Raw genomic sequence first — 19,730 nt, 5'->3', positions numbered from 1 at the left:
CATTTCCCTCTCATATCAAGGAAGCAGAACCCAGGGTCTTCATTCATTCCTTCCTTCCAGACATGTGTCTAGCACCTGCAGGAGGCCACGGGCACTGGTGTGCAGGACCCTGCCTCCCCAGGACTCCACCCCCAGGTCTGGTTGTTCAGACACTCATTCCTTCACCAAATGTAAGCTGTGCTGTTTGTCGGTGCTGAGGTCAGTGCTGGGTATCCCAAAGACAGAGAGGGACATCAATGAACTCTGGCAGCAGCATCCTTCCTGGTGCTACCACTGAAAACCTGTGCATTTTTTTTCTCTGCGTCTCACTTTGCTCATCTGGAAAATGGGTACATGAGCCTCCTAAGTCTCTGCAGTAGCGGTAGGAGTTGATATTTTAGGTACATCTGGCCCATTGCACAGTACTAGATGGCAGTGATTGGAGCTGCATAAACTCACCATCCAGAGAGAGACCACACACGGAGAGAGCACAGCGTAGGCACCCACACATCTGCTGCTGTACAGTGGCTTCAATCCCAGCTTCACTGCTTAGCATGCCTGTGGCTTTCTTTGTTTTGCAAAATATCCCTGCATCTTGGTGTACTGAACTACAGAATACAAATCCTGATGGTACCTGTTAGCCGGGTTTTATTACAGTGTCGGTCACGTATGCCACTGCCTGGTACGGTTTTCCATCCCACTGATGTGTGCTGCTCGGGCCTCGCGGAATCCTGCACAGCTCCTCAGATGCCTGCCGTTACTGTGCACCCTACCAGGTAAACAATGCATCACTAAGATGCAGAAAACAGTCGTCAATTGATTTGACAAATTCTTGTTTTGTTTTTGAGTTTGCGGAGCAGTCAGAGTGTGACAGCTGGCAGGGCTCAGTGAATCTTTTGCAAACGGAGCCGCGTGCCCCTGTGAAGTGTCTGCACTTTGCCTTCAGCTACGCCGATGCCACTGGGTTCAGTTAACGTCGGACACGCTTGTGATTTGCCGGGACCTTCCTTCTGGGTTGCCGGCAGTGTTTATGGAAAAGTCAAAATGCACTCGGGTTAATTTATCAGGGAGAGTTCCGGACTCACTGGCCATCTTCAGAGAGTGCCATCTGAGGGTTACTCTATGAGATGAGACACACAGCGGTGAGTGGAGGCGTCTGTTGGATTCAGATGCAGTCTGATACTTAAATGCGTCCCTTTGCCCTTGAGGTGACAATGGGAAATTGCGAAGCAGAGTCTGTCGTGGTTCACGGGTGACCTGGCGATCCCCACGCAGTCTCCTGGAACTGACAAGTCCCGGGGGTGCGCACACAGTCAGCGTGGGTGGCGGGGCCCATTTTCTGGCATCATCTCTATCTCTGCCTCTGAGTCTCTGCCTTGGTGCCCAGGGGAAGGGCGTGTGCCCATGTAATACACGGCCTGATCTGCAAGGAGAACCGTGCTCAGTGGTGTAGGTGGAGGTAGCTTTGGACTGGAGTGCGCAGCCGAATGCTGCATGCGTAAAGCAAGAAAAGCAAGTGCCTGGGGCCGGCGCCGCGGCTCACTAGGCTAATCCTCCGCCTAGCGGCGCCGGCACACGGGGTTCTAGTCCCGGTCGGGGCGCCGGATTCTGTACCGGTTGCCCCTCTTCCAGGCCAGCTCTCTGCTGTGGCCAGGGAGTGCAGTGGAGGATGGCCCAAGTGCTTGGGCCCTGCACCCCATGGGAGACCAGGAAAAGCACCTGGCTCCTGGCTCCTGGCTCCTGCCATCGGATCAGCGTGGTGCGCCGGCCGTGGCAGCCATTGGAGGGTGAACCAATGGCAAAGGAAGACCTTTCTCTCTGTCTCTCTCTCTCACTGTCCACTCTGCCTGTCAAAAAAAAAAAAAAAAAAAAAAGAAGAAAAGAAAAGCAAGTGCCTGAAGCTCGAGTCTCCCTCCCAGGGGCCCCTCTGCAGGGGACGACCCACTTCCTCTTTTTGCTGCCTGGTGTGTCTTCCTTGGGAAAGGATCAAGTCTCTCACATCGGGAAGGGGATGCCATTCGTCAGGTAGATCCAGTTCCTTTAAACACATCCATTGCTTGAGCCTTCAGAATCACCCTTCTGAGATAAGTGATTCCTGTGAGTGACAATCCTGATTCCCACAGTACAGATGGAATGACTGAGGCCCGGGGAGGTAGAGTCACTTGTCCCACATCACAGAGCTGGCCGTGGGAGAAGCACGAGGAAGCCACCAGCCACCAGAGTCTGCTTCCGGAGTAGCTCCCCACTCACACTTGCAGGAGGTCCTCTGTCCAGTGCCGGCTCCTCTCCTGACAGCAGAACCAGTCATTCCCTTCCACAGACCTCCGCGGGGCTCCTTGATGACTGCTGGCCACGGGAAGCTCACTCACCTGCAAGGCCTGAGGGCAGGGCCTGGGCAGTCTGTGGGCCTGGCTCCCCTTCCCCCCCCTGCAGTGTCTCTGAGCTCAGCGTCCTCACTGTACAAGGGGATCAAAAACCCACCTCATGTGCGAGGGTACTTCAGGAGGCTCAAGGAAAATAGGATTAAAAATAATTATATATATATATATATATATATATGCTTATTGGGATGCCGAAAGTTTTGAAATAAGTGTGTGTAGTTTCTTTTTTAAAAAGATTTATTTGTTTATTTGAGAGGCAGAATTATAGAGAGAGAGAGAAATCTTCCATCTGCTGGTTCGCTCTCCAAACAGCTACCATGGACAGAGCTGAGCCAATCTGAAGCCAGGAGCCAGGAGCTTCTTCCAGGTCTCCCACGTGGGTGCAGGAGCCCAAGGACTTGGTTAATCTTCTGCTTTCCCAAGCCGTAGTAGAGAGCTGGATTGGAAGAGAAGCAGCCGAGGCATAAACTGGCACCCATATGGGATGCCAGCACCACAGGAGGAGGCTTAGTGTGCCATGCCACAGCACCAGCCCCCATGTATAAGCTTTTTATTACACACATTTCCTCGAACTTTTTGAAGATCCCTTGTATGCATGGATCTTTCTCTCTCTCTCCCTCTCTCTCTCTCTCTCTCTCTCTCTCTCACACACACACACACATACACACACACACACACAGACACACAGACACATGCAGAATCATTTTCAGCCTTAAAAAGAGGAAGGAAATGCTGTCATTGTGACAGCTTGTAAGAACCTGCCGCTTGTCGTTAACAGAAATGAGCTGGGCACAGAACCGCAGCTGCTGCCTGATCTTGTTACGTGTGGAATCTCGAGAGGTGGAACCAGCAGAAGCTGGAGTAGAACAGTGGTGTCCAGAGACCGTGCTGGTTGGGTGGAGGTTGGGAAGACGGGGGTCAGAGGGCACAGTGTTTTGGTTCCGGGGAAGAAGTTCTCGAGATCAGCTACTCATGCATGATGATGACCACAGTTAGTGTACAGCGTCCGTCTCACGGATTCTCACCACGAGACCCAAGCATGTGAGGGAATGCCTGTGTCAGTCAGCTTGATGTAGCCATTCCACAATGCAGACATATTTTGAAACGCCATGTTGTTTGCCATGAATAGATAGGATTTTGGGCAATAATAATAATAATAATAGGAACCAGGCACTCCCAGATACGGCCAGCACAGAGCTGTCAGGGAGTCAGGGATGCTGTGTGTGTGTGCTCGGCCTGGCGCCTCCTTCAGGTGGTGCTGTGATTGCCTCCAGGCCGTGAAGCCGTCTCATTTCTCCAGCTCCCATCCATCAAACTCCTTCCCACATCCTGTCACCCGGAGACTGCCCGAGATGCTCTAACACGCCGTGAGGTTCAGTGCCCTCGCCTACTTCCCTTCCTCTCAGGAAGCGGGATTTTTCCACTTTTCCCGTCTTTGCCCCCTTCACCTGCGCACCGTCAGAAGGCAGGGCTGCTCACGTCCCCTGTGGGGAGCCTGGCTCTGCTGTGCTTTCTGTTTGCTGCTGTTAATGGGAGCTTGTTCGGAAACCACGGTGCCCCATCCATCTCCCGGTGCCTCAGCGCGCCTGGCACTGTGCTTTGACGGTTCACGCAAAGTGCAGACTCAAAAAACGCCAATTGATTGATGAGTGGATGCACATATTAAAATGAACAGAAGTAATTTTATTATGTTGCTTTCAAAAACATTGACTTCCTCGGACTTATTTAAAAGAAAAATCTGTGTGGGTTAGAAATAAAGCCTGGAAACTTCAGAATGTAGAGTTTTGTTTCTGTAGGTTGTAGCCTTATTTAAAATTTCTATGTATTTCAAATCTGAAAGAAATTATGCACATCAGGCCCTAAATCCATGTGGAATAATTCAGTGTTTCAAATGAATGAGTTCTGTGCTTTTGATTGATGTCACATGGTGTCAGAAAATGTAGACCATGGGTGGAAATTGAGATGCTGGGTTTTCTTTCTTTTTTCTTTTCTTTTCTTTTCTTTTCTTTTCTTTTCTTTTCTTTTCTTTTCTTTTCTTTTCTTTTTCCTTCCTTCCTTCCTTCCTTCCTTCCTTCCTTCCTTCCTTCCTTCCTTCCTTCCTTCCTTCCTTCCTTCCTTCCTTCCTTTCTTTCTTTCTTTTACTTTTTTCAATGTCCTAGCTAGGTTTTGATATTATTAGGATTAAGGACTATTATTTTCAAAAGTTCTTTTGTCAATATGATACTTTCCTGATGTTTGTGAAAGGTTGAAGCCTTTTAGGGTAATTTGTGCCATTATGAGATCTAGTTCCCTAGTAAAAATAACTCGTAATGTTATTGTGAAGATTTTTCAATGAAAAACTATTACAGAAAAAGGGTAGCAGGGGTAGTTCTCAGGACAGGGCAGGAGATAGAGGGAAAATTTCTGTGCCTCCCCCTCCATTCACTGGGAACCTAAACTTGCTCTGAAACCAAGAAAAGTCTGCAAACAGTTTCAGCAGGACCTGAACTTAGCACATACTTCAAGCAGGCTACTGTCTACTTCTGCCTTATCTCAGACCAAGGCATAGGGGGAGCGTCTTGTGAAGTGTTCTTCCAAAGGCTTTGTGCCGTCTGCGGAGAGATCCAGGGCGGGGGAGGGGAGGAGAGCAGCTCCAGTGTCCTGCAGTGAAATGTGGAGAAAAGCCGGAATCCCGGTTTCGATGACCATGGCTCTTGAGTTCGTCCTGTCCTGCCTCCTCCTGTCTTTCCTGGCCATGCCAGAGGTGCAGGTGTTTCTGTCTCCAGACTCCCTCTGTTTCCTCTGGCCTTGTCCACACTGTGTATTTCTTTCTTTATTTAAGTCCTGCCATCAAGAAACTATCAGGCCAAACACACTTTTGTGGAGTCCGACGCTGACTGCGTCACACTGAGCAGTCCCTAATGGGGCTCCCTGGCTGCTGCCCCAGCTTTCTGTGACTCCATGCTCCTTGTGGGACTTTGCCGCCTCCAGCATGAGACGTTGAGTGCCGAGTGGTCTTGCTTTCCGCTGAGCTCCCTGGACTCACGTCTCAGGGAGCTGGATGTCTCTCCAAATGCTCCGAATCACCGAAGTGCCTTCACCCTTTCATAAATTCGGGGGAGTCTCGTGTTCCTAAAAGTACTTACTAAGATCGGCATTGCTTAATAAGAAGATGGTTTTTAATCCAAATAATACAAAATCTCAGCTAGGCAATTGAAAAGAAAAGAAAATGATCTCACTGCCTTTTCTCCTGGAATGTTGTACCAGGTGGCTTGGCTGTTCTTTGCTGATCATGAAGACTGGGCTTGTAGGAATGTTTCCTTCCACATCGCTTGCATTAGAAACATTGGATGACGCTTCTGACTAGATAGGTATTTGATGCTTTTCTCCTTTTGACTTCTGACTAGATAGGTATTTGATGCTTTTCTCTGGTTGGCTTCTGTCCTGGAGGCAGTGTTTGTCACAGAGGGGCACACAGAGCGTCCTGGCTATGGACTGACCACTGTGAACATTTGTAGTCCGGGACCTCCTTCTTCAGACTCTCCTTATTTTCCCTCTTCCCAGGGTGCACTGAGCCAGGTTTTCTTAAAGGACAAAGTGTTCTTGGGACAAGAAGATGTCACTCCCTTGTGCAGGTGGGACACTGAGACCCAGATACACAAACACCTAGTTAAGACCAGGAATGGGATTGAAACACTTGACTCTGTTAGGGGAAAAAATGTTTGAAGCTTTATCTTCTTTTTAAATTAAGATTTATTTGTTTATTTGAAAGGCAGAGTGACAGAGAGAGGGAGAGAGAGAGATCTTCCATCTACTGGTTCATTTTCCAAATAGCCACAATGGATAGGGCTGGACCAGGTGGAAGCCAGGAGCCTGGAACTCCATCCTGGTCTCCCATGTGGGTGTCAGGAGCCCAGGCACTTGGGGCGTCCTCTGCTGCTTTCCCATGAGCATCAGCAGGGAGCTGGATCGGAAGTGGAGCAGCCTGGACTTGAAAGGACACTCCTCTATGGAACGCAGGCATGGTCGTCGCGTGCAGCCGCTTAACCTGCAGTGCCACAAGGCTCCCTAGGGGAACTTTCAGACTTAGAGAACGTGGCAATGCATCGTGGAAAAGTTCCCAAGTGTTGCCAGCAGAGGTACTTCAGGCAGCTGTGGTGGAGGTGTCGCCGGTTCTCTGGAGCAGACTCTGCTGAGGCTGGGTGCTTCCCACCGTTGTACACGAAGATAACTGCACGCAGCTCACCTTGCCCGCTTCAGTACTTCCTTGAGATTACATTCTTGAGATGATGAGAGTGGCTTGAATCTTCCGTGTAGCTCTGAGACCTTTCTTAGGCTGAAATGAATTCTGATCAGCTGATTATCTCCACGGAGAAAATATGATGTCCACATCTCATAGCTTCCTTCCTACCACGTAAGTGCCATTTTTATTCTGCAGCATCTTCCCGGGCTTCTGAATTAAATAAGGTAATAAGGTGCTGTGGAGTCCAACACGTACTAAATAGATTTTTTTAAAAAATGGAGATGTACAGGGTAGAGGATGGAATTTTTTATGATACATTTTCTTTCTCTGTGTTGAAGTAGGCGGTTGCTGCTTGCTTTACAGAGCAATGAGTTATGAAGCTCAAAAATAAAGTGTCCTCAGTGGTGTAAATAAAGCAGTAATCTGAGCAAATATATCACATTGTGTACCCAGGGTTTGCATGTTGCTGTGCACATGCACACGTGTGTGCATGTGTGTATGTGTGTGTGTCTTTTGTGACCTCCTGCAGGACACAATGGTTTATGCTGTAGTGTATTGTTGACACATTAATCTTGGTAATGGAAATGCAAAGCCACTTTTCATTGAGAAATAGATTCAAAGTAAAAGATGATTAATGAACGCAAGCACCATTATTCTCAACTGTGTGCCTTGCTTCCTAGCTCTGTACCTCCGACTCCCTGCCTGCCTTCTATGCGCGCCGATCACTCTGTCTGGTCTCTCACTGTACCTTGGCGAGACTCCCTGGTGGCTTTAGCCCCCAGCTGACCAGGAGAAGGTCATCAGAGCATCAGGAGACTCCTCCCCCTGGAGCCATGTGTGTGACAAGTCCAGGGCTGTGAATGACACATGCTGTTTGGGGAAGGAGACTCTTAAGTTAAAATTATGATGTCTGAGCTGTTATGGGAAGGGGACTGTTAAAATGACAGCCTCTGCGAAGCCTCCCTCTGTCAACCTGTTGCATGGTACCGGTGTCGTTTCACCCTCCAGGGTCAGCAATCCACAGCGTCAGCGTGGTGGCAGGTGGCATTGCGTTGAGAAGGAGTCCGCTGGCGGCAGCTTCCTGTGTGGCCCCTCTGATCTCCTCCCCAGTAAAAGCCCTCAGTGTCCCTCTTAAGTGATCCTACTTCCTTCCTGGGGGGAGTCACAAGCATTGCATCTCCTCTTGGAATGGGAGCTTTCCCTTGGATGGTGGTTGTCGCAAACCGCTGCTCTCATCGGGGTTCAAGTTCTGGGTCCTCAGAGGAAGCCCACACCAGGTTTCACCTCTCTGAGTATTGTGCTTTGGTGCACATTGGAGAGGATGCTGATACTCATGGAACAGGGAGGTGATGGGCTCAGCAGAAGGCTGCACACAGTTGTTGATCATAGTGCGTGCCAGAAAGCAATCTTTGTGTGTTCCTCTTCCTCCTCCTGTCTCTTCTTGATAAGTATTCTTCTTAATATTCTCTTGCTATCAGAATTTTCTTTATTTGTGTTAACTCATGTCCCTAGGGGATCCAGATATCCATTTATATCATCTGTTTGCCAGTCTCCTAACACCCTCTTGAGCTTGGGATTAGGACTTTGGTATGATTCAAGTAGGTGCAGCTCTGAATGCCCACTGTAGCCATCCTGTAAGCACTTTTCCTACATGACCACATTTAATTATTGTAAGAATAATGTAAGGGGGCTGGCACTGTGGCATAGTTGGTGTCCCCTGGTTCATGTCCTGGCTGCTCCTCTTCTGATGCAGCTCCCTGCTAATGACCTGGGAAAGCAGTGGAGGATGGCCCAAGTGCTTGGCCCCTGCACCCACACAGGAGACCTAGAAGAAGATCCTGGCTCATGATAGGCTTAGCTCCGGCCGTTGTGGCCATTTGGGGAGTTGACCAATGGATGGAAGAACTTTCTCTCTGCCTCTTCCTCTCTCTATAGCTCTACCTCTCAAATAAAAAAAAATAGGAAAGAATAATGTAAAATATGTAAAATAATAATTTATTTACTCATGCATGAGACAGTAGAGGCTGAGATGGAAGGTCACCCTCCCATGGTCACAAAGCAAGGAGATGCTGGAATCTGGATTTGCACCAAGTGTGGATGACCCTCAAGGGCCAAGCTCTTCATTCCTGCCTGTACTCGTCTGTCTGCACCAAGTGCTCAGTCCTCTCACTGTCCACTCCCAGGCTGCACGTGGGGCAGGTCGTTCAGGTTGACAAATGAAGACCTGCAGGCTCAGACGGACGACCTTGGGATGCCAGAGGCATATGGAATTTTGTTCTTGAAGAACTCATTCATTCATTGGGAGGGGCAGAGCTTCCTGTACGAAGTGTCTGCAGGGGGTGTTCCTGGTTGACAAGCTGTGTCTGCTGGGTTCTGCAGGATGAGACCCTGTGGTCCTTACAGTGAGCATGTGCCGAGCGAGCCTGACCCTGATGGATTTGGGTAAATGCAGGTCATGGGAAATCAGGAGCGTTTGCTCAGAGCCTCATTGCTCCTGGTGGAAGGAGCTCATTGGCCATTTGTGCTTCAAAACGAAGGAGTGTTTTCGTCTCTGACCCGTTTTGTGCAATGCCTGTCATTGGCTGACAGCATCCATCCTCTTCTGCTAGTTTTTTATCATTCAGCCTGAGAATCTGCAGGAATTATAGGTCTGCCCCTGTCTCTGATTTGCCTCACATCGAGTCAACCTCCAATTTCGCTGGGAATCCTGCCTTGACCTGGTGGAAGTGTGAGGTTCTCCAGGTTCAAGGTGGAGCTGGGGAAACTCCTTGGTGAAGTCTGCTCGCACGTTCTGTCCTCTTGCCAGGAATGAGCTCCAGGGCCCCACTAAAAAGCCAAACTAGAGAACACATCTAGTTTTACAAATTGAGCAGCAGACTAAATATTGGTTCAAATCACACACTTGAGTCACCCACGACGAGTGCATTTAGATCCTGGCTTCGCTGAGGCGTAGCCGTTAGGCGTGGGGCGAGTTCCTGCAGGTTCCCCCATGCCAGGTTCATCATCATCAGAAGGAAGCAGTGGCGCTTGCACTTCAAGGAATTCTTGCAAGAGAAGTCCCTGGGACACAGTGAACGCTTGATGTTGGAGAATGATAGTGGCTGCTATTCAGCAACGCTCATTGGATGGCAGTTCATTTATTTACTTATCATTCTAATGGGGTCACTGTTAATAAACCCATGAAAATCATAATAGGGGACTCTAGAGAATGTGTTATGCACTTCTCTGTAGAAAAAACAAGAACGTAGGACTTAGAGTATTTTTACCATAAGGTCTGAGAACATAGGTATATTGACCCCGATAAGACATTACAGGGTGAATCACATAAGGGGCTGGTGCTGTGGCATCACAGATTAAGGTACTGCCTGCATCAGTGACATCTCATATGGGTGCCGGTTCGAGTCCCAGCTGTTCTGCTTCTGATTCAGCTCCCTGCTAATGCTCCTGGGAAAGCAACAAAGGACGGCCTAAGTACTTATGCACGTGCTACCCTTGTGGGAGACCCGGATGGAGTTCTGGTCTCTTATCTGTGGCCTGGTACAGCCCTGACTGTTGCAGTCATCTTGGAAGTGAACTAGAAGATGGAAGATCTGTGTGTGTGTGTGTGTGTGTGTGCGTGTGTGTCTTCCTCCACCCCTTGTCACTCTCCTTTTCAAATACATAAAAATAAATATCAAAAACAAAACATAAGTATGTATAGTTATTATATCTATTCAAATATTTATTGAAGATTAAATAATAATAGTTACATAAAATACAATGATTACTATTATTATGAGATGACTTTAAAAAGTTGTGGAAAATAGAATTTAAAAAGTAATGCCTTTCCCAAGAACTTTGAGGCCTCTCTTGTATTCTATAATATATAAAGGATATATTAGCCGTATTTTACTGCATATCTATAGGAGGAATTGATATTTGGGTAGTACTGTTTGTAAGTGCTTAGACTGTTACTGCTGTTGTCTGTGTAGAGGCTTAGGAGTCTCTGCATGAGTCTCCGTGAGCATCCGTGACGAAGATCCGCTCGTTGTTCCGTGGAAGGGCCTCGTGGCCGGTGTCCCAGTCTGTGAGCCCTGGGTCTGTCGGCTGCCCAGCGCTACCGTGGTACACAGCTGAGCAAAGCTGTGTCCCCATGAAACTTTACTCACAGAGAACCAAGCTCTGGGCTGGATGTGACCTTGGCCTCTGTGTGCTGACCTCTGACCTTTATCCAGGCTTTGTTGGAATGGTTGCTTGGCCTCAACCCACCTCCCTGGGTGGTCCTGAAGGGGTCTTTCCTGGGTGACTTCAGCACCAAAACGTGCCCTCTGAGTCACAAAACCCCCTGAAGCTGGGCCTGCCAGAGGGCTGCTTCTTGGGAAAGTCCGTGGATAGCCCCTGTCCCTTCTAAGAGCGGGGTGTTTAGCTGGGCTTTGAAAGTGGTGGAACAAGGCCGGCGCCGCGGCTCACTAGGCTAATCCTCCGCCTTGCGGTGCCAGCACACCGGGTTCTAGTCCCGGTCGGGGCACCAGATTCTGTCCCGGTTGCCCCTCTTCCAGGCCAGCTCTCTGCTGTGGCCCAGGAGTGCAGTGGAGGATGGCCCAAGTGCTTGGGCCCTGCACCCCATGGGAGACCAGGAGAAGCACCTGGCTCCTGCCATCGGATCAGCGCGGTGCGCCGGCCGCGGCGGCCATTGGAGGGTGAACCAACAGCAAAGGAAGACCTTTCTCTCTGTCTCTCTCTCTCTCTCACTGTCCACTCTGCCTGTCAAAAAAAAAAAAAAAAGAAGAAAGAAAGTGGTGGAACGAGACACACAGGCCCTCTGGAGCAGCAGGCGAGAGTCCGCAGGAGGCGTGGAGGGGCCGCCAGGAGTTGTGCGTCCCCAGTGCTCCTCAAGCCCACCTTTGCTCAGTAGCTGGCTCCCACCTGGCTCATGTGGTCTCAGCAGCATGCAGGGCTACGTCAAGAAGATCATGGAAATGGCATGAAAAGAGAAGGTTAGAGGCCGGCGCCGTGGCTCACCTGGTTAATCCTCCGCCTGCGGCGCCAGCATCCCATTTGGGCACTGGGTTCTAGTCCTGGTTGCTCCTCTTCCAGTCCAGCTCTCTGCTGTGGCCCGGGGGCACAGTGGAGGATGGCCCAAGTGCTTGGATCCCTGCACCCGCATGAGAGACCAGGAGGAAGCACCTGGCTCCTGGCTTTGGATTGGCGCAGCACCAGCTGTGGCGGCCATTTGGGGAGTGAACCAAATGAAGGAAGACCTTTCTCTCTGTCTCTCTCTCTCTCTCACTGTCAAAAAGAAAAAAAAAAAAAGAAAAGAAAAGAGAAGTTTATGCATGAGCATTTGGCACTATGTGGGACATCCACATCCCATGTCTGAATGCCTGGGTACAGGGGGCCGGTGCTGTGGCGTAGTGGGTAAAGCTGCTGCCTGCAGTGCTGGCATCCCATATGGGCACTGGTTTGGGTCCCAGCTGCTCCACTTCTGATCCAGCTCTCTGCTTGGCCTGGGAAAGCAGTAGAAGATGACCCAAGTGTTTGGGCTCCTGTACCAACATGGGAGACCCGGGAGAAGCTCCTGGCTTCTGGCTTCGGATCGGCGCAGCTCTGGCCATTGTGGCCAATTGGGGCGTGAACTAGCAGACAGAAGATCTCTCTCTTTCTCTCTGCTTCTCCTTCTCTCTGTGTGTAACTCTGACTTTCAAATAATAAATAAATTAATCTTTAAAAAAATAACTGAATGTCTGGGTTCAAGTCCTGGCTCTGCTCCCAGGGTCAGTTTCCTGCTAGTGCACACCCTGGGGAAGCAACACGTGATGGCTCAAGTACTGGGGTCCTTGCCCGCTACCTGCGTGGGAGACCCAGATGGAGTTCTGGGCTCCTGGCTTTGGCTGTGACAGGCATCCAGGGTGTGAATCAACAGATAGAAAATCTCTCTGTCTCTCTCTTTTTCTCTTTGTCTGTTTCTCATTTGACTTTCAGAAAAATAAAAAGTACTTTTTTAAAAGGCAAGCTTAGTGTGGCATGAAAACACGAAATCTGTGCACATTTTTTCATCCTTTGCAAACTTCTTAAAGACCGCCTGCATTTCAGGTGTGTGGTCTGGGCCGGTGACATCACGCTGGTAGAGCAGGGCACCACAGCATCTCCCAGCTGAAGACACGGCTCTCCTGTCACTCCACACCCCGAAAGTTTTAATTTTATAGAGATTGAAGTAATCAGGTCTCATGTGTTTATTTCCTCTCAAAGACTCACGTCAGTGCTTTGAATTCAGTGTCCTGTCTTATGTACTTGGTGGAAAAATAATATAAACATGCACAGATATTTCCCTGGAGTTCAGCTTTGCTTTTCATACTGGGTCTAGCTCAAGTTTGGAGGGAACTAAAAAGAGCCTCGCTGCCTTCCACACACCCTGTTATCTCTGGTCGGTTCAAATACAGCTCCTCTGAGCAGCCTGCTCTTCCTGGCCTTGAATCTGAGAGTCTGAGGATTTCTTTGGAGTACACGCGACCGTATCCTTTTGACAGACAGTGCAAATTAAAAGATCCGGCGCGGCCCAGGAACCCGGGACCCAAACGTGCCCCTCGGGTTTTCATTTACAGTTAGGCGCTGCAGACACAATTATTGCTGACAGGGAAGCAGAGGCTGGTGGCAGAGTGCGTGTGACGAGAGGTTCATGCCAAGCCGTAATTGGGAGGATTATTTTTAATCAGAACATCCCCTACAGCCCAAACATTAGAAACCTCCTGTAAGGCCAAGGCAGGAAATTAAACACACCAACAGTGAGGCTGCAAGGGGGGTGGCGTATGGGGTGTGATGCCGGGAGTCTCTGCGAGGCCCCTGCAGCTGCCGGGGGCCCTTTTCCTCCCCAGAGGGGGAGCCTGGAGAAACCTTTCTGCCAAGCAGCCCACGGGTACTTACTGTCCCTAAACCCTTGTTGAAGGGGTGAGTGCAGCCCAATTAAATGCAGCAGACACACTAATGGATGTTCATTGCATTTAAACTGTGTTAAGTCAAGTGTAAGTCTTAGGGTAGCAGCTCCAGCTGTATATCATCCGAAGAGAAGCCCCGGGGGTTCCTTATCTTCAGAAACCATTCATGAGCACCTACTAAGTGCAAGGTGCTGTGCTGGCCTCTGGTTCACAGTCCTCCTATCTGTCACCCGGATGGATTTGCCTTGTTGACAAAGAGTGCCAGCATGTGGTCACACTTGGTTTCCTGGAAGGGTTGTCATTGGCCAGGCAGGCACAGCTCTTGGCTCTTTGCCTTGATAAACATATATGACCTAGCAGTGCTGGGTCATGGTGTTGTGTGACCCTCACGCCAGTCTTCTACAGAGGAGTTGTTACCCCATTTAATAGATAGAAAAGCTGAGATTTGCAGAGGTCAAAGGGCTTGCCTGAGGCACAAGGAGTTGGAGCATCTTAAAAGATTTCAGAGTTACAGAGACAGAGGGAGAGATCTTCCATTTGCTGTTCACTCTCCAAGTGGCTGCAACGACCAGGGTTAGACCAGGTCAAAGCGAGGTTCCTGGAGCTGCATCCTGACCTCCCACATGGGTGGCAGAGTCTAAGCACTTGGGGCTGCTGCTGCTTTCCCAGGTGCATGCGCAGGGAACTGGATGGAAAGCAGAGCAGCAGGAACTCAAATCTGTGTTCTCCTAGGGGATGCGGGTGTTGCTAGCAGCAGCATAACCCACTGTGCCACGACGCTGACCCTGAGATTTGCTTGTGAAGCCCAAGTCTTCGTCCAAAGCTCATGCTGCCTAGTCACTCATGGCTGTGAGGAAGCACCGCCTGGGGCTTTGTGGGTCTGAGAGTCCAGTGGAGAGAACAGACACAGAGACCATGTCCATGAGGGGTGAGAGCTTGCAGATAGTAGGTGGGTTCCAAGAGTGGGGGGAGGGGACTGCTCGCTGTGCTGGGGTGGTCAGTGAGGGCTGCCTGAAGATGTGAAGAGCAGGTGCATGCTGACCTTCATAACCAGAGGGGCCAGCAACCCAGGCCTGGGGAACAGCCAGTGCAAAGGTGTTAGACAGTGTAGGGATTCTGCTCTCCTCCAGAACAACTGGCTCTCAGTGTTCTCCATGTTCAGCCCGTCCCGTCAAGCCAGGAAAGAGAAGAATGGCAGGGAGACTAGTTCCTTGGAGAACACTGACCCCAGAGGCCAGGCATCTAATGTGGGGGTGCATGGGGAGCAAAGCAAGACGACGCTGAGAGTCAGCCACTGAGGTCAGAGGATCGTGCCTGCTGTCCTTACCCCTGCGGTCCTGTAGGCCGTCTTTAGGAAGTAGACCTCCGACTTACGCTAGGATGACATGTTGGTTCTGAGCGTAGAGCTCACGATGCCTCAGTCCTGCAGGGCGTGCAGGGACACCCCGAGTCTTTTGCATGTGTGACTGTGGCTGATGAGCTAATCGGGCTGCTGTGGTTGTCTGGTCTGTAGTCTTGTGTAGCTGGAAGTCTCTGTATCCCCTTGGCCAGGGCTCCAGCACCAGGGAAGGGGAGCCTTGGAGCACTTGCATCCCAGGTATAGCTGGCAATGACCTCTCTACACCCCACCAATTCCCGGATCACATGTAGTCACCTGTGCCGCCTCCTGCAGCAGTTCAGGACACTTGAACCCGGTCGGGCCTGCCATGCTACTTAGAGAGCGTCCCCAGCACCGATGCTGCCCAGACTCCATCTGTGGTCCTGAATGCAGGGTGGGTGCAGGATGCCCCTAGCCAGGTGAGACCTACCTCTGAGGTGTGTCTTACACTTGACCCCTCCTTTGTTAGAACACAGTAACAACAACATCCTCAAATTACACTCGGAGGTGGGAGTATTGGGGGATATTTCTCACACAGCACAGGAAAGTCTCAGCCTCAAAGGCAGGAATGCTGCTCCTTCCCTTGGCCCTGGGGTCTTGAACCCCTGTGTAATCAGGAAGCAAAGGCACCCCCACAAACACACACACAGCCACCCAGTACCCTCGTCCCTTGTCCTCACCATTCTTCTCTTTGCCCTTTGACTCCTTGTTCTGGGTTCAAAACCTGTGTCTTGATGCTTTGTCATGATGATGGAATTCTCAGTTCTAGAAATTGAAGACACTTGAACGTAGCTTCCAAGTTCTTGGAAGAAAACTGAACCTGATCAGGTGAGGTTTCCTTCCTGCTTAGCACAGCCCTCGCTTGTGGTGCCAGGGTCTCGTGCTTCAGCCATAATTTCTGGGGCCGTGCTGGGCAGAGAGGGATTTGGAGAGAGGAAAAGCACTCTCAGAAAAGCTGAGTAGTCCCTGGGAGCTGTCTAAACTTACCAGGAGGGTGACTAAGCCCATCTTTCTTTGCTTGAGTCAATGTTTGCTGAACGTTGTCCGTGTCCGCAGCATGTATTCAGAGCTAGAGTCAAATGGTAAGCCAGATCGACACATCCCTTGCCCTTGCGGAGCGAACACAGTGGTGGAACCAGCAAACCGTGGGTTACTTTTATTTGCATATAAAATGCTAGTTGCAATGAGTGCCATGCAGCAGTTAGGACAGTAGGGTCCTGGGAGTACATGGTTGGGGTTTTCCATATGAAGGAACCAGGGACAAGAATGATGTGTGTCCAGCAAGCAGCCAAGGTCAAAGGCACAACACATACAGCATCCTTTGAAGGTGGGGAATAAAGTGTAGTCGAGAACTGGAAGGTGCACAGGGCTGGTCAATGTGGAATCAAGGCACACATGCCCTCGCTGATGTACAGGTAAGGCTGGAGCTGTGGCCAGGGTGATCGTGTGAGAGGTAAAACTGTGTCAAAGGGTGAAATGGGACGCCATTGACATGGGGGATACACAAGCAGGTAATGTGATTGGCATTTGTGTTTTGCAAAGATTGCTGTGTGGACCCTGAGGGATGCGTCTGGAGGCAGGAGGAGGTCCTGGTGCAGCCATGGCCCCAGGGGAAACCCATGCCCAGTGCTTGGCAGAGTCTGCAGCAGCCAGCTCAGTTGAGAGTCCGGGTTGGCATCTTCAGCGGTGTCCTGGCTGCCTACAGGTCATCAGCATCGGTGCTTTGCAAGTGATCAGGCTGCTGTGCTGTGCATCCATTTGGACGGGGTCCAGAGGTGAAGGTAGCTAATGCATGACGGGAGCCTTCACCTCCGCTCTGCCTGACTTTGTTGCGTGTCCTTTTGAGTTTGCTTCACTTTCAGCTCTTTACTTCCTGCATTTTCTCAGCAGGATGAAAATTCCATCCAGTTCCCCTGGGGCTGGGACCCTCCCTGGCCACAAATTGCTCTTTAGATAGTTTGCAAGAGTAATTGCAAACTCAAGACAATCTTTGTTAAAGTAAAAGAAAAAAAAAAGACACCCCCCTCCCCACCCCCGCTCTGTGGCTGCTGTAGGACTCGGTAGACGCCCCCTCCCCCCCGCTCTGTGGCTACTGTAGGACCCGGTAGACACCCCCCCTTCCCCCCCCCCCCCCCCCCGTGGCTGCTGTAGGACTCAGTGAAGCGTCTGAGGCTGTGCTTGCTCTCTGATGCCCTTGTGCTGCACTTGCTTCCCGCCCTCTGGCAACTGCTCCCAGCCTTGGGTTCTTCCTGTGAAACGATCCACCCAAAGCATCTGATGGACGCTGGAAAAGTGGAAAAGAAGGGCTAGAAAATTCATCTCACCTGCTGGTTAGCTTAAGAACAGATGTGCAGTGTGGGCCTGGACTGACCTGTACATGAAAATAAATGTGGCTGGTGCTGCGGCTCACTAGGCTAATCCTCCACCTTGCGGCACCGGCACCCCGGGTTCTAGTCCCGGTCGGGGCGCCGGATTCTGTCCCGGTTGCCCCTCTTCCAGGCCAGCTCTCTGCTGTGGCCAGGGAGTGCAGTGGAGGATGGCCCAAGTGCTTGGGCCCTGCACCCCATGGGAGACCAGGATAAGTACCTGGCGGCAGCCATCGGATCAGCGTGGTGTGCCAGCCGCAGCGTGCCGGCCGTGGCGGCCATTGGAGGGTGAACCAATGGTAAAGGAAGACCTTTCTCTCTGTCTTTCTCTCTCTCTCACTGTCCACTCTGCCTGTCAAAAAAAAAAAAAAAAAAGAAAAGAAAAAAAGAAACTAAATGTTACTCCCTGGGTCCCATCTTTGGGAGCCCCAGAGAACACCTTGTTGCTCAGGGAAAACCTCTTTTTGGAGTGAAGATCAGTGCCCTTCCTTGGTGCTTGTCATTTTGGGTCCTTGAGAAATCACTCCTTAGACTCACCAAAGGAAGCATCATGTAAAACAAGCTGGGACTGCGCCAGACGATAAGGCCCTGGAGTGGAATGAAATATTTCCCTTGCCTTCTGGGAGTGCCAGCTTCCCAAGGGTGAGGGAGGATGTCCATTTCTGGGTCTGGTAGAAGATGCGGAGGGCCACAGCCCTCTCTCCCCTCCCCACCCCATCCCAAACATTCAGTCCAGCTGGAAGGGTCAGTGAAAGCTAGAGAGAGTACACTGGGCCAGGTGGCCAGAAGCTTAGAAAGATGGAGATGACCCAAGGGCCAGAGGGAAAACAGGGACTTGTGTTTCCTAAGTGGTCAGTTGTGCTGGACCTTGAGTGTTGGGTGAGTGTGCCGGGGATGGAGGGAGTAACTGGGGAGCAGGGACAGAGGCTGAGAAGGTTGAACCTAACATGGTGGCTGTCATTACCTTTGATAACTAAGAGGATTTGTGTTAATTTTGATAAAGATTCTGGGATACATTAATGTTTCATAAGTCTAGTGTTATTATTAGGAATCAGATAATCCTCCAGCGGGGGCATACAATGAATTTCTATGAGAGAACACTGTGGTTTTTCTATTCACTCCCTAATTATTCACTTCTTCCACTTTATGCAATTCCTTTTTTTTTTTTTTTTTTTTTTTTTTTTTTTTTTTTTTTTTTTTTTTTTTTTTTTTTTTTTGCATCTTTAAGATCTGAGCTCCATTGCTCCCCCTCAATAGGGCCTTCCCAACCAAGATCCATCTTCTGTCCTGGACTGCGGACACCAAGAATACAGTGGAAGTTTTCTTTAAAGACTTAATAAATGATAACAAACTTATAAACAGCACTGACCTGGTGCCAGGTACAATATTAGCTGCTTTGCAAATATTAGCTTTTAGTGTTCAGCTCAGTCCCTTGAGGCAGTTACTGTATTTTTTCCTGGTTTGACTGGTGAGAAAACTAAGAAAGAAAGGTTAAATGATTTGGCCGTGATTGCTAAGCTAGTGGGTAGTGAATTCCAGGATGACTGGGAAGAGGAGTGAGTGGTGAGATGGGTGGTTGGTGGATCAGTGGGGAGATGGATGGATAGATGGGCGAGTAGGTGCACAGATGAGTGGGTGGGTGAGTGGGTGAATCACTGGTTTTCCATGACACACATTTGTGAGATGGATCCACTTATTCAGTTGAACAGAGGTGAAGCCATCAAAATACAAACAAATGGCTCTTGAAGGGATGGTCACCAGCTTCCCTTCCACTTCCTAGCTTCCTATACTCTTGATTCTCTATGAGTCTCCTGTGTTTAAGATGTTCCCATTTATTAACAGTAGTGGAGTCACCAGACGTGAATCCATGTATACGAGGAGTCTTCTAAAATTCATGGAAAAATGCGTATTATGAGAAAAAGCTGCATGGATTTCAAATGACGTGGCACCAAAATAAACATGTCTAATTTTTCCACCTACTTTTTTGAAATACTTTCATATGTGTGTGTGCCTTTATGTATTTATGCTACTAAAGGGGGAGGAGATATTTTCTGGCTATATCTGCAAAAAATGCCTCAAGTTGAACTCTGTAACTTGTGGATTGCAGTGAAGTTGACCATCAGTTGTGTGATTACTTTGTAAGAGTCAGCGAGTGAGCAGTGGGTCAGGATTCCAGGACCCTGAGATCCGTTCCCATCTCTGTTGCTTAACTTTCTCTGCAGAGGGGAGGCAGGTCAGTGTCAGCCCTCGGGGGATACAGGATACCATGTCTTAGAGATCTGTTAGTAAATCTTGACTTTTCTGGCTCAGATGACCTTTCTCCCAACTAGCTGAATTATGTGAGATTATAAAGGCCATTTTCAGTTCAAGTGTACTAGGTTCATACAATTATTCCTGATCGTGAATCTTACCTTTTCTGATTGGGTGATGATAACAGTGTTTCTGAAGTTTATTTTGGATGTGACCCCTTTCATCCCAATTTTCTCACTGTAA

General features: G+C 49.7%; 1 protein-coding gene across 20 annotated transcripts in view; it reads left to right on the top strand.

The window, feature by feature from the left end:
* The window catches only part of RBFOX1 (RNA binding fox-1 homolog 1), a 2,206,955-nt gene that overhangs the window by 864,984 nt on the left and 1,322,241 nt on the right, over window positions 1–19,730 (top strand). The gene's annotated exons all lie outside the window — the stretch shown is intronic.

This window comes from Oryctolagus cuniculus, chromosome 19 (genome assembly GCF_964237555.1).
Source record: "Oryctolagus cuniculus chromosome 19, mOryCun1.1, whole genome shotgun sequence".
Lineage (NCBI taxonomy): Eukaryota > Metazoa > Chordata > Mammalia > Lagomorpha > Leporidae > Oryctolagus > Oryctolagus cuniculus.
The sequence above is the reverse complement of the archived record's forward strand: the minus strand, read 5'-3'. Positions and strand labels throughout refer to the sequence as shown.